Source organism: Cricetulus griseus, chromosome 3 (genome assembly GCF_003668045.3).
Source record: "Cricetulus griseus strain 17A/GY chromosome 3, alternate assembly CriGri-PICRH-1.0, whole genome shotgun sequence".
In the NCBI taxonomy this organism is placed as follows: domain Eukaryota; kingdom Metazoa; phylum Chordata; class Mammalia; order Rodentia; family Cricetidae; genus Cricetulus; species Cricetulus griseus.
In genome coordinates this window covers 87,634,433-87,647,818 of record NC_048596.1, presented here as the reverse complement: position 1 = coordinate 87,647,818, position 13,386 = coordinate 87,634,433, and positions in this window count along the sequence as shown.

Here is a 13,386-nt window from a genome sequence, read left to right as displayed (position 1 = left end):
TACACAGCGTGGAGACCAGGCTGAGCCTTAAGCTCCTGCCTTGCTCTAAGTGAAAGAAGCAGTGGCTTTGAGTCTGGGCTTTGCCCTGGATAACTCTACGTTAAAGTGCCGGTTGGCTCCATTTTGAGGGTAAATACTGAGGGAAGATGAGTCCACATTTAGATTGTGTGTACAGACACCACCACCTTCCTAGCACAGACGGATGCACAGGCTGATGTAACTCATTCCTACAAGTAAAAAGATAGTCCCTATAGATTACTAGAGTGTATGGAAAATACATGGACATGCACATGACATACTAAAACCATAATAAGAAAACCCAGACTAACAAAGGGTACAACACCCTCACCTGGTCTTTAGAAGGATTGACACACAACACTGATGGCATTGTTATCTAGCTACCTTGTGCCTGTGTGCCAAGCCACCAACAGGCAGAGAACTCCCAACTCTTCCTAGGACTCCTGTTCAACCTGGTACTTACCATGTAAGAGGTCCATTTGAATTGCATAGATCATCCATCCACCCACTCACCTATCCATTTTCCATATATTGTTCCATGTCTCACCTGGCCCAACAGACAGATTAAATTCCAAAGCAACCTGCCTCTCCAATTGGGTTCTCTTATGTTTTATAGGTCCCTCTACAGGGACTCTCTTTGCATGTCTATCAGCTTTCTGCCTTCAGTAGGGCCTCTTGGAACACTGTGGCTTCTTTAACCCTTTCATAGTTATTGTTGAATGTCATAGAATGTGTGATCTGATAATTAAAATTGATGATTAGGATTGGAATAAAATAAATAGCCAATGACCATGCTTTCAAGAGAAATCAGGGTTGGCAGTAAATTGCAGCCAACAAAGCCAGCACAGTATGTGGACTTACTTTTAGTCAATAAACTATGACTTTGTAGGAAGACATAAATATCTTTGTGTCTACAAGTCTGACAAAGTGTGCCCAAGCACACAGAAATATCTTCAAAACTGTATGCAAAGATATAAATAGAAAGATCTTGGGAATGACAACATAACTGAGAATATGACCCATCTTCAAGGATCTTCAAACCTCTGGGGGCAGGGGGTGGAGGGTGTCACCCATGTATATTAAAACAGCTCCAACATGGGAACTGAAGCCCCAGGGTAGATGTGGGGTTTTCTTTTCTTCCCTTCTCTCTCTCTCTCTCTCTCTCTCTCTCTCTCTCTCTCTCTGTGTGTGTGTGTGTGTGAGAGAGAGAGAGAGAGAGAGAGGGGGACACATGTGGAGTGCATACACTGAAAGTGTATGGTTGAAATTAGGAATCATCCTTTATTACTCTGTTAGTTTATTTATTAAGAGAGGGTCTTTCACACAAACTCAGAGCTTGTCAATAGGACTAGCCTGGCTAGCCTGAGATCCCTTGTCGCCATTTCAGAGGCTGGAACTACAGGTATGTTGCAATGCCCACCAGACATTACATAGATTCTGGGGATTCAAACTTTGGTCTTCAAGCTTGTGCAGCAAGTGTTTAAATCACCAAGCCATCTTCCCAGCCCTAACAAGGGTTTTAAGTTTAATATTGTACTAGTTATTGTGGGGCTTCCCCCAGGACTTCACGGCCAGCCCTGCTGGCTAAGTATTAGATACCATGTAATTGCTCTATCACCCCAAACTTTTTCTTTCCTTTTCTCTCTCTCTCTCTCTCTCTCTCTCTCTCTCTCTCTCTCTCTCTCTCTCTCTCTGGTAGTATCTTACCACGTAGCCCAAGCTGGCCTCAAACTTTTAATCCTCCTGCCTCAGCCTCCCAAGTGCCCAAGTGCTAGGTAACAGGCCTATACCACCAATCTTGGCCCTTAAGTCCCCTTTTCAATGGGGAGTTCACTCTAGCACCTTCTTCCTCCTTAAAGAATTGTGGGGTTGGGTGTTGCTTCCATCCTATTACAGGAAGAGAGAACACAAGAATCTACACAGACACTGGACTCCTTGAACGCCTCTGTTCTCTGGGCCAGATTTCTCTAAAGCCTATGGAGGAGTTCAGACTCACTTTCCCTCATCTTTTCTCTTTGGGTAGACATTAAGGGTTCTCCAGACAGCTTTCTTTCTCGTGGTCCCCAGACCCATCCTGGCTCTGCAGGTTCCCTTTTGTCTCTTATTGGCCATTTGCATCTTTGAGGCCTTTTGGTTTGAGGACTCCCACTTCAGAGTGCCTCATTTACATTCCCCCACAATAGTGAGTGGTTCACAGGCTGCTGAAATACAATTGCCAAACAGTGAGCAATTCATCTGGGGAGCCAGCCACGTTGGCATTTCTGAGTGCTCCGAAGATACTGGCACTGGCACTGTGGACCACCATTGACAGTGGAGGCAAAGCAAGGACACCAAGAGGAACTCAAACCTGACTAGGGCAGACCTCTACCATGTCCCACTTAAGGATTATCCAAGAAATGCCAATCACAGAAGCAGAGGGTTTATCCAAAGAGAAAGAACTAATTCATGAGGCAGCCAAGCATAGTGGGAGCCCCAAGAGAATCTGTCTGTCGAGGCCAGGCTTAGGGGTCTCTATGGGAAAAGGAAATGGGGTGGTATGAGTGTGGAGAAGGGTGACTGGAGTCAGGGAGCTGTGATGAGTGGCTAGCACATGTGTAGTGAAACTTCAAGGCTCTTCATAGGATGCACGCTGGGGGAAATGGCAGCATCGGTGCACCACAAATGAAGTGGGGATGGGGGTTTCAGATCTCTTGCTTCATACAGTCACCCATCTGAATCCTACACCAGTCCAAGTGAATGGGTTTTAATTACCTTCAGATTCTTGTAAAACATCTTGAACAACTGTTGCCCTGGTGACCATATATCAGAGGTGAAGCTAAGGGAGTATATTGCTTAGCTAAGCTGTAAAAGAAAAGAAAAAGCTCATAAATTCAAGTAACTGTTCAGGTTTGCCCTTAGTTTCAAGTGTCTCATTAATAACCCAAGGAGAATTGGTCATGTTGGCTCATGTTTGCAACCCTAGCCCTTGGGAGGCAGAGGCAGGAAGATCATTGCAAATTGGAGACCAGTCTCGCCTCTATTGCAAGTTTCAAGGCTGCATAGTGAGACTTTATCTCAAATAACAAAACAAAATTAAATCATACCCAAAAAATCCCAAGGGAGAAAGGTTTTCATTGCTAAACCAGGCTTATACAGTAAGGTAATTGTTTAGGTTGTAAATAGAGCCAGTGTGTGTGACAAAAAAGAGGCAGAGTAAAAATTGCCCTGCAATATCTTTTAATGCCTGCAAATATATTCACACACCACATAATAACATTTGGCCAACAAAGGGCTACATACATGAGAGTGATCATGTAAGCTTATATGGTCAACTGGTGATGTCAAAATACACAGATCATTGTTTGTGTGTTGTAGGTATGAACAAACCTCTGAGTAGCTAATGACACTCAAATATAATAGCACAATTATGTATAGTGTCTGATGCTTGACAATGAGAAGAAACAATCATACTCCTGGATTTTTTTCTTACTGTTTGCTTTACTACACATTTCATCATTACTTTAGAATAGATTCCTATATACTAGATATGAAGTCAACTGTAAACAGGTCTATAGCCACTTTGTGTCTCAGGTTTACATCTTGTGATTATTGCATCTACTGACTGCCCTACACCATCTTGGTTCGTGTAAGCTCACTCTATAATGTTCACACAAACTATGAGATCTCTAGTGACATCTTTCTCAGAGAGTGTCCCTGTGCTAAGCAACACACAGACGGGGAGCAGACATTGAGGCATACTTATGACTCTGGCTAGTAAGTCTTAGGGCCATTGGAAATTCAAGAGAAGCAAACAAGAGGGGAAAACAAACACCAAATAATAGTCCTTAACGATGTCTGTTTTTGAGTCCTCTAACTTTAAGATAACTGGGGCCTCCATAGCCATGCTTATCTGAACAGCGGACATTTGTGATGGACACTGTTCCACTGCTTTCTCTTCATCGTGCAGCTATAGGGTTGGACAAACAGTCAATCCCCGAGGACTATGGAGATGGTTTAGTTAGTAAAGTGCTTGTGGTTCAAAGCATGAGGACCTGAGAACTCAGGGTTCCAGAATCCTAGAACCTGTACAGAATGCCAGGCATGGTCCTGTGTTCTTGTAATACCAGCACTGAGCAAGTGAGGACAGGTTGATGGCTGCAATCTGCTGGCCAAGCAGTCTAGCCTAGTCTTGACCCTCAGGTCTCAAAAAACAAGGTGAACAGACCTTAAGAATGACACCTAGGGTTCACCTCTGTCCTCTATATGCACATGTACATATGTGTACCTGCATCTATGTGAACATGTAACCACCTTGTACAAATACCAGAAGGAGAGAGGGAAGGAGGAAGGAGGAAGGGAAAAATGGAAGAAGGAAGGAGGAGTCAAGGCTGACATCCTTGTTGGGGCTCAAAGAACAACACCCATAAACTATGGTGCTTGGTGGTACTCTGAACAGGCTAAGAAGCAGACTCAGAACCACGTCCATCTAGTCCTACCCACATTTGTCCCTGTCACCAGGTGCAGGAAGACAGGCTTTCTGCAGCAACTTCCAGTTTCCAAAGATCAGGCCTGCCAGCCAGGGAACAATCACCCCTTGTCCCTTAGCTGGGTTTTCATGAGCTCAACTCATATCACAAGAAGAAAGAAGCCTGCCACCCGCCTGGATAGACTGTCCTCACACACTGTCAGCTCTATTTTGGTGAATCATTTACAAAGGTAGTCTGTTCCTCTGATCAAGACTTTGTTCAAGGCCATTGTTCTCCAAGTTCATTGAACTCTCCTAAAAATCATTTCAAAACCCTACGAAGGTGTCAAAATCTTCTGTCCTCTTCATCTCCTATAAATACAAAAATAATTAAGTAAATAGATTGCTAAAAAGTCTCTATAAGCTTTTGCATCACACAGGACTGGGGATGCTACACTGTGGTCACCACCATGCAAATCGTATGTTTGTGGGTCTTTTCTCCACTTAATCTCTTTGGCATTTTATTTGATAAATCTTGAGAGAGCAGAAGGGCCATTTTCCTTCTTCACTCCTGAGGTTGGCTAGATAGACACAAGGAAAACAGAGAGAAAACATGGTATCTAGCAGCTGATGTGACCACAGAGTTGTATTACATACACAAAGATGTCATCTTATCTCTCAAACATTGAAGGAACAAGAACAATTAGACCTAGCTGGGACCCACATGGCTGACCACCAAGAGCTCTGGCTTTGCTTTGTTATAATGTCATTTCTATATGATTGACCTTGCAAAGTTTCTTGCTCCCACCATGAACCTGGCATCATTTTTTTATCATTTTTTATTTGAATTACAAACAAGATTGAATTACATGACAATCCCAGTTCCCTTCTCTCTCCCTTCCTCTCCTACCACTCCCCCCCCAACTAAAACCCTACCTATCATATATCCTTTTATTCTAATCTACACCTGACTCAACCTTTCTGCTCCCTCATGACCTCTGCATCCTTCCTCTTCTTCCCTTCTCATTCTCATAGCTTCCTCCCCCTTCTTCCCATGTTCTCAATTTGCTCAGGGGATGGTGACCCTTTCCCCTTCTCCAGGGGACAAAGTTTGTCTCTTTTAGGGTCCTTCTTGTTTAGTAGTTTCTCTGGCAGTGTGGATTGAAGGCTGGTAATCTCTTACTCTATGTCTAAAATCCACATATGAGTGAGTACATATCATGTTTGTCTTTTTGTGATTGAATTACCTCGCTCAGAATGGTTTCTTCTAGTTCCATCCATTTTCCTGCAAATTTCAAGAATCCATTGTTTTTTTCTGTTGAGTAGTACTCCATTGTGTAAATGTACCACATTTTCTCTATCCATTCTTTGGTTGAGGGGCATCTGGGCTACTTCCAGTTTCTGGCTATTACAAATAGTGCTGCTATGAACATCCTTGAACAGATGTCTTTGTTGTATGAATATGCTTCTTTTGGGTATATGTCTAAGAGTGGAATTGCTGGATCTTGTGGTAGACTGATTCCCATTTTCTTGATGAGTCATCATACTGATTTTCAAGTGGCTGTAAAAGTTGGCACTCCCACCAGCAGTGGAGAAGTGTTCCCCTCTCTCCACATCCTCTCCAGCATAAACTGTCATTAGTGTTTTTGATTTTAGCCATTCTGACAGGAGTAAGATAGTATCTCAGAGTTGTTTTGATTTTCATTTCCCTGATGGCTAAGAATGTTGAACACTTTCTTATGTGTCTTTCAGCCATTTTAGATTCCTCTATTGAGAATTGTCTATTTAGTTCTGTATTCCACTTTTTAATTTCATTGTTTGGTGTTTTAGAGACTAGCTTCTTGAGTTCTTTGTATATTTTGGAGATCAGCCCTTAGTCAGATGTGGAATTGGTGAATAATTTTTCCCAGTCTGTGGGCTGCCGTTTTGTCTTGCTGACTGTGTCCTTTGCCTTACAGAAGCTTCTCAGTTTCAGGAGGTCCCATTTCTTTTTTATTTTTATTTTTTAGAATTTATTTATTTATTTATTATGTATACAACATTCTGCTTCCATGTATATCTGCACACCAGAAGAGGGCACCAGATCTCATAAGGGATGGTTGTGAGCCACCATGTGGTTGCTGGGAATTGAACTCAGGACCTCTGGAAGAGCAGCCAGTGCTCTTAACTTCTGAGCCATCTCTCCAGGCCCAGGAGGTCCCATTTATTAATTGTTGATCTCAGTGTCTGTGCTACTGGTGTTATGTTCAGGAAGCAGCCTCCTGTACCAATTAATTCAAGTGTATTTCCCAGTTTATCTTCTAATAGGTTCAGTGTGGCTGGGTTTATGTTGAGGTCTTTGATCCATTTTGACTTAAGTTTTGTGCAGGGTGAAAGGCTTGGGTCTATCTGTAGTTTTCTGCATGCTTGCATCCAGTTATGCCAGCACCATTTGTTGAAGATGTTCTCTTTGTTCCATCGTATATATTTGGATTGTTTGTCAGAAATCAGGTGTTTGTAGGTGTGTGGGTTAATATCAGGGTTTTCAGCTCTATTCCATTTGTCTACCTATCTATTTTTGTGCCAATACCAAGCTGTTTTCAGGACTATAGCTCTGTAATAGAGCTTGAAGTCAGGAATGGTGATGCCTCCAGAAGTTCCTCTATTGTACAGGGTTGTTTTGGCTATCCTGGGTCTTTCGTTGCTCCATATAAAGTTGAGAATTGTTCTTTCAAGGTCAGTGAAGAATTGTGTTGGGATTTTGATGGGGATTGCATTGAATCTGTAGATTGCTTTTGGCAAGATTGCCATTTTTACTATGTTGATCCTACCTATCCAAGAGCATGGGAGATCTTTCCATTTTCTGGTATCTTCTTTAATTTCTTTCCTTAGAGACTCAAAATTCTTACGGTACAGGTCTTTCACTTTTTTGGTTAGTGTTACCCCAAGATATTTTTATGTTGTTTGAGGCAATTGTAAAGGGTGATGTTTCTCTGATTTCTTTCTACACCAATGTGTCATCCATATATAGTAGGGCTACAGATTTTTTTTTGAGTTAATCTTGTATCCTGCCACTTTGCTGAAGGTGTTTATCAGCTGTAGGAGTTCCCTGGTAGAGTTTTTCAGGTCACTTATGTAGACTATCATATCATCTGCAAATAGTGAGAGTTTGACTTCTTCCTTTCCGATTTGTATTCCCTTGATCTCCTTTTGTTGTCTTATTGCTCTAGCTAGAACTTCAAGGACAATATTGAAGAGGTATGGAGAGAGTGGACAGCCTTGTCTTGTTCCTGATTTTAGAGGAATTGCATTAAATCTCTCCATTTAATTTGATGTTGGATGTTGACTTGCTGTACATTGCTTTTATTATGTTTAGGTGTGTTCCTGTTGTCCCTGATTTCTCCAAGACCTTTATCATGAAGGGGTGTTGGATTTTGTCAAAGGCTTTTTCAGCATCTAGTGAGATGATCATGTGGTTTTTTCCTCAGTCTGTTTATATGTTGGATTACATTGATGGATTTTTGTATGTTGAACCATCCTTGCATCCCTGGGATGAAGCCTACTTGATGGTGGTAGATGATTCCTCTGATGTGTTCTTGGATTCGATTTGCCAGGGTTTTATGGAGAATTTTTACATCAATGTTCTCTTTCTTAGTTGTCTTTGTGTGGCTTGGGTATCAAGGTTATTGAAGCCTCATAAAAAGAGCTTGGTAATGACCCTGCTGCTTCTATTGTGTGGAATACTTTGAGGAGAATTGGTATTAGCTGTACTTTGAATTTTTGGTAGAATTCTGCACTGAAGCCATCTGGTCCTGGGCTTTTTTTGGTTGGGAGACTTCTGATGACTGCTTCAATTTCATTAGGGGTTATAGGTCTATTTAAGTTGCTTATATGTCCTTGACTTAATTTTGGTAAGTGAAATCTGTCCAGAAAATTGTCCATTTCCTTTAGATTTTCAAATTTTGAGGAATATAGGTTTTTGAAGTATGACCTGATGATTCTCTGGATTTCCTATGTGTCTGTTGTTATGTCCCCCTTTTCATTACTGATTTTATTAATTTGCATGTTCACTCTTTGTTGTTTGGTAAGTTTGGATAAAGGTTTGTCTATATTGTTGATTTTCTCGAAGAACCAACTGTTTGTTATATTGATTCTTTGTATTGTTCTCTTGGTTTCCATTTTATTGATTTCAGCCCTCAATTTGATTATTTCCTGGAGTCTGCTCCTCTGGGGTGTATTGTCTTCTTTGTTTTCTAAAACTTTCAATTGTGCTGTTAATTCTCTAGTGTGATTATTATCCTGTTTCTTCATGTGGGCATTTAGTGCTATGAACTTTCCTCTTAGCACTGCTTTCAAAGTATCCCATAGGTTTGGATATGTTGTGTCCCCATTCTCATTGAATTCTAGGAATCTTTAATTTATTTTTTTATTTCTTCCTGGACCCATGAACTGTGCAATTGGGTGTTACTTAATTTCCAAGAGTTTGTAGGTTTTCTGTAATTCGTGTTGTTGTTGAATTCTAACTTTAAAGCATGGTGGTCTGATAAGATACAGGAGGTTATTTCAATTTTTTGTACCTGTTGAGGTTTGCTATGTTGCCAAGTATGTGGTCGATTTTAGAAGGTTCCATGTGGTGCTGAGAAGAAGGTAAATTGTTTTGTATTTGGATGGAATGTTCTATAGATATCTGTTAAGGACAATTGTGCCATAACTTCTATTGGTTCTTTTGTTTCTTTGTTAGGTTTCTATCTGGTGTTGCTGTCCAGTGGTGAGAGTGGGGTGTTGAAGTCTCCCACTATAATGTGTGTGATTTTATGTGTGATTTGAGTTTTAGTAATGTTTCTTTTACAAATGTGGATGTCTTTGTATTTGGGGCATAAATGTTCAGAATTGAGACTTCATCCTGATGGACTTCTCCTGTGATGAGTAGGAAGTGACCTTCTTCATCTCTTTTGATTGATTTGTTGGATATTAGGATTGCTACCCCCGCTTGTTTCTTGGGTCCATTTGATTGGAAAATTTTTCCCCAACCTTTAATTCTTAGGTACCGTCTGTCTTTGAAGTTGAGGTGTGTTTCTTGTATGCAGCAGAAGGATGGATTCTGTCTTCTTATCCATTCTGCTAATCTGTATCTTTTTATAGGAGAGTTAAGACCATTAATGTTGATGGATATTAATGAACACTGGTTGTTCATTCTTGTTTGTTTTTGATTTGGTGATGGTAGTGAGATTATGTGTGGGATTCTATTCCTTTTTCCTTTTGGCTGTTGGTAAAGTGGGGTTATCTATTGCCTATATTTTTCTGGTTGTAGTTAAGTTCCTTGGGTTGCAGTTTTCCTTCCAGAACTTTTTGTAGGGCTGGATTGGTGGATACGTATTGTTTGAATCTTGTTTTGTCATGGAATATCTTGTTTTCTCCATCTATATTGATTGAAAGCTTTGCTGGGTATAGTAGTCTAGGCTGGCATCCATGGTCTCTTAGTGTAGGTAGAATATCTATCCCGGACCTTCTGGCTTTCAGAGTTTCCATGGAAAAGTCAGGTGTGATTTTGATAGGTTTGCCTTTATATGTTACTTGACCTTTTTCCTTTGCTGCTCTTAATATTTTCACTTTGTTCTGTATGTTTGGTGTTTTGATTATTATGGGGTGAGGTGACCTTTTTTTTTTTTTGGTTCAGTCTATTTGGTGTTCTGTAGGCTTCTTGTATTTTCACTGGCATGTCTAGGTTGGGAAAGTTTTCTTCTATGATTTTGTTGAATATGTTTTCTGAGCCTTTGAGTTGGATTTCTTCACCTTCTTCTATACCTATTATTCTTAGGTTTGGTCTTTTCACAGTATCCCATATTTCCTGGATATTTTGTGTTAGGGATTTGTTGGACTTAAGATTTTCTTTGGTTGATGAATCTATTTCTCCTAGTGTGTCTTCAACTTCTGAGATTCTCTCTTCCATCTCTTGTATTCTGTTAGCCATGCTTACATCTGTAGTTCCTGATCGTTTACCCAGCTTTTCTATTTCCAGCATTCCCTCAGATTGTGCTTTCTTTATTGTCTCTATTTCAGTTTTTAGGTCTTGAACTGTTTCCTTGAGAGATTTGTTGATATCTTGTAGTTTTTGGTTTGTTTTTTCTTCCATTTCTTTAAGGGATTTTCTCATGTCCTCTTTGAGGTCCTCTTTGAGATCCTCTATCATTTTCCTGAAGATGTTTTTAAAGTCATTCTCTTCTGGTTCATCTGCATTGTGATGTTCAGGTCTTGCTGGTGTATGGTCCCTAGTCTCTGGTGGTGTCATATTGGGTTTTCTGTTGTTGAATGTGCTTTTAACTTGTCCTCTTCTCATCCTTTCTTCTGGTGGGTGTAGACACCAGGAGTTTCTTGCTCTCCTGATGGGTATGGATGGGGCCAAGGTTCTCTTCTGGTAGATGCAAACAGATCCAATACTCTTATGTCTGTCCTCTTCTCGTGGATGGAGGTATCACTGTTACTGGGGCCTCAGCAGTGTTTGGGTGTATTGGGTCCCGCTGGGCCAACGGATGGAGGCAGAACTGCCACCAGGTGCTCGATGTGTCGAATCCCGGCGCCGAATTCGGATCTGGTGCGCAGATCGCTGGTGTTAGATGACTCTCACACCTGGCATCTTGACACATCTGAAATCTTCATATAAGAAAAAAAAAAGGTGGGGAGGGGGTTACATTATTCTGGGAAAATACTGGTCTGTTATTGAAATTCCACTGTACTCAATAATTCCCCTGTCCTAGTTTGTTTTCTATTGCTATAACAAGGACCATGACCAAAAAGGAACTTGGGGAGAAAAGGGTTTATTTCACATTACAATTTACTTAGTCCATCATGAAGAGGAGTCAGGGAAAGAGCTCAGGGCAGGAATTGAAGAGATACTGCTCACTGGCTTGCTCCCAATGGCTGACTCGGCTTGATTTCTTATACATCCCAAGACCACCTGCCCTGGGGTGGCACAGTTGTTCTGGGGGCTCCCACATCAATCATTAAGAAAATGCCCTGTAGACTTGCTTACAGGTCAGTCTGATGGAAGTATTTTCTTCACTGAGTTTCCCTCTTCCCTCATGACCTGTGTCAAGTTGATAAAAAACAACAACAACAACAAAAAAACCTAACCATCATACCTCCCTCCATTAAAGTTTGTCCAAAAGATGCTAAGCAAAGTTCTGGGGGATGCATCTCTTTCCAGAAGCCCACCTTGCTCCTTGTATACTTTTGTTCTATAATAAAACTTCCTTCCAACTTAACCTTGTCTTGTGTTTCAATTCTTCCTCCTTAAGAACCTAGAAATACTAGCTAGAAGTGAAATCTAGTCTCCCTATCTCTACAATCTCCCCAGCCTTCAGGTACCAGCAATACTGCAATATCCGTAAAACAGCAGGTTAAGTGGAGAAAAACATAATGGCTAATTTGATCACAGTTCCATGTGATGTGATGTGAATTTCAGATCAAATTCCTGGAGACCTGGCTGACCTATCCATTTTTATGCTTAGGCTTGAGGAAATAGGGATATGATTGAACAGAAAGAGGTTTGATCCACTAGTAATCCCAGTAAGGCCTGCCCAGACTCTTTTTGGCATTTACTTTTCTTGGTATTGACAGGACTCTCTAGGGAATGGGAATTCTGAGACCTACAATCAAATAAAATCTGAGACTCTCTATGGTGAATTCATACACAGAAAAGCAGAGGGCAATGTTGGAGCAATAGTTCTTGGTAATTACAACTGGCCTTAGGGAAAGGTTCTGGTTCCCATGGCATCCCTTGGAGAGGAGAGCATTCAGTATCTAAATTTGGGGAGGAGTGTGGAGTGACAAACAAGTGGGCAGGAGAGCTGGAGCACTCTGTTTTGGAGGTCTCCAATTGGGGTATCAATTTCTGAGTAACACAGAGAGCTTTCTTATGCATGCATGCAATGAACTTGCAAGAGTACATTTGGAGGCTGGAAGACAACTTTGGGGAATCAGTTCTCCCCTTCCACCCTGTGAGCTTCATGGATTGATCAAGCTTGATAGCAAGTGCCTTTATCCACTGAGCCATCTCACCGAGGACGACTGACTATAAACAACAGAGTGAGAAACTGCGTAATTATTACAAGCTCCAACACTTTCTATTTGTCTGCCCTAAAAGCCCACTTACTCTTTCCCATGGCATCTTCTTACTGTCACTTTCTGTGTTGTCAGTACAGGACTCTTCCCCTCCCCCCCCCCCCCCCACTGCTCAGCCATCGATGCTCCCTCATGAGGTGAGATTAAGTGTTTCTCCTAGCAAGGTACTGTAGATGCCAATACACAGAATTGACACAGATAAAGAAGACGCAAATGGAAGATACCACGTGAATTTAGGAACAGAGAAAAGAAAACATAGGGCCAAGCAGGGAAGGTTTTATGATTGGAAGAAAGGGAGAAGTGAAATCAGGTATAAGAATTTAAGACCAGGTGATCAGACTAGAGCCAGGTCAAAGAATGGCCAAAGAACTCTCAAGAACTGGACACATCCTTGTGATGTTATGATATGCAGTCTTCCATACCCATAGTTTTTTTATTCATGTATTCAACCAACACAGATGGACAATATTTGAAAAAAAATAAAAGAAGTTGTATTTGGGCTGAGGAGATGGTTCAATGTGGGAGCCCTTGATTCTTTCAGAGAATCTGATTTCTATTCCCAGCACCCAATTTGATGGTTCACAACCACCTCTAACACTAGTTCAGGAGAACCCGTCGTCCTCCTCTGGCCTCTGGAGGCACCTGTGCACGTGTGGCTGACACATATATAAATAAAAATAGATCTTTTTAAAAAGTCACATTTGTACTGAGTCCATAGATGTGTTGGCCATTGTTTCCTAAATAATACAGTATATAACCATTTGCATAGCATTTGCTCATCTTATATAAGTAACTCAAAAATGACTTTAAGCACAGCAAGGATA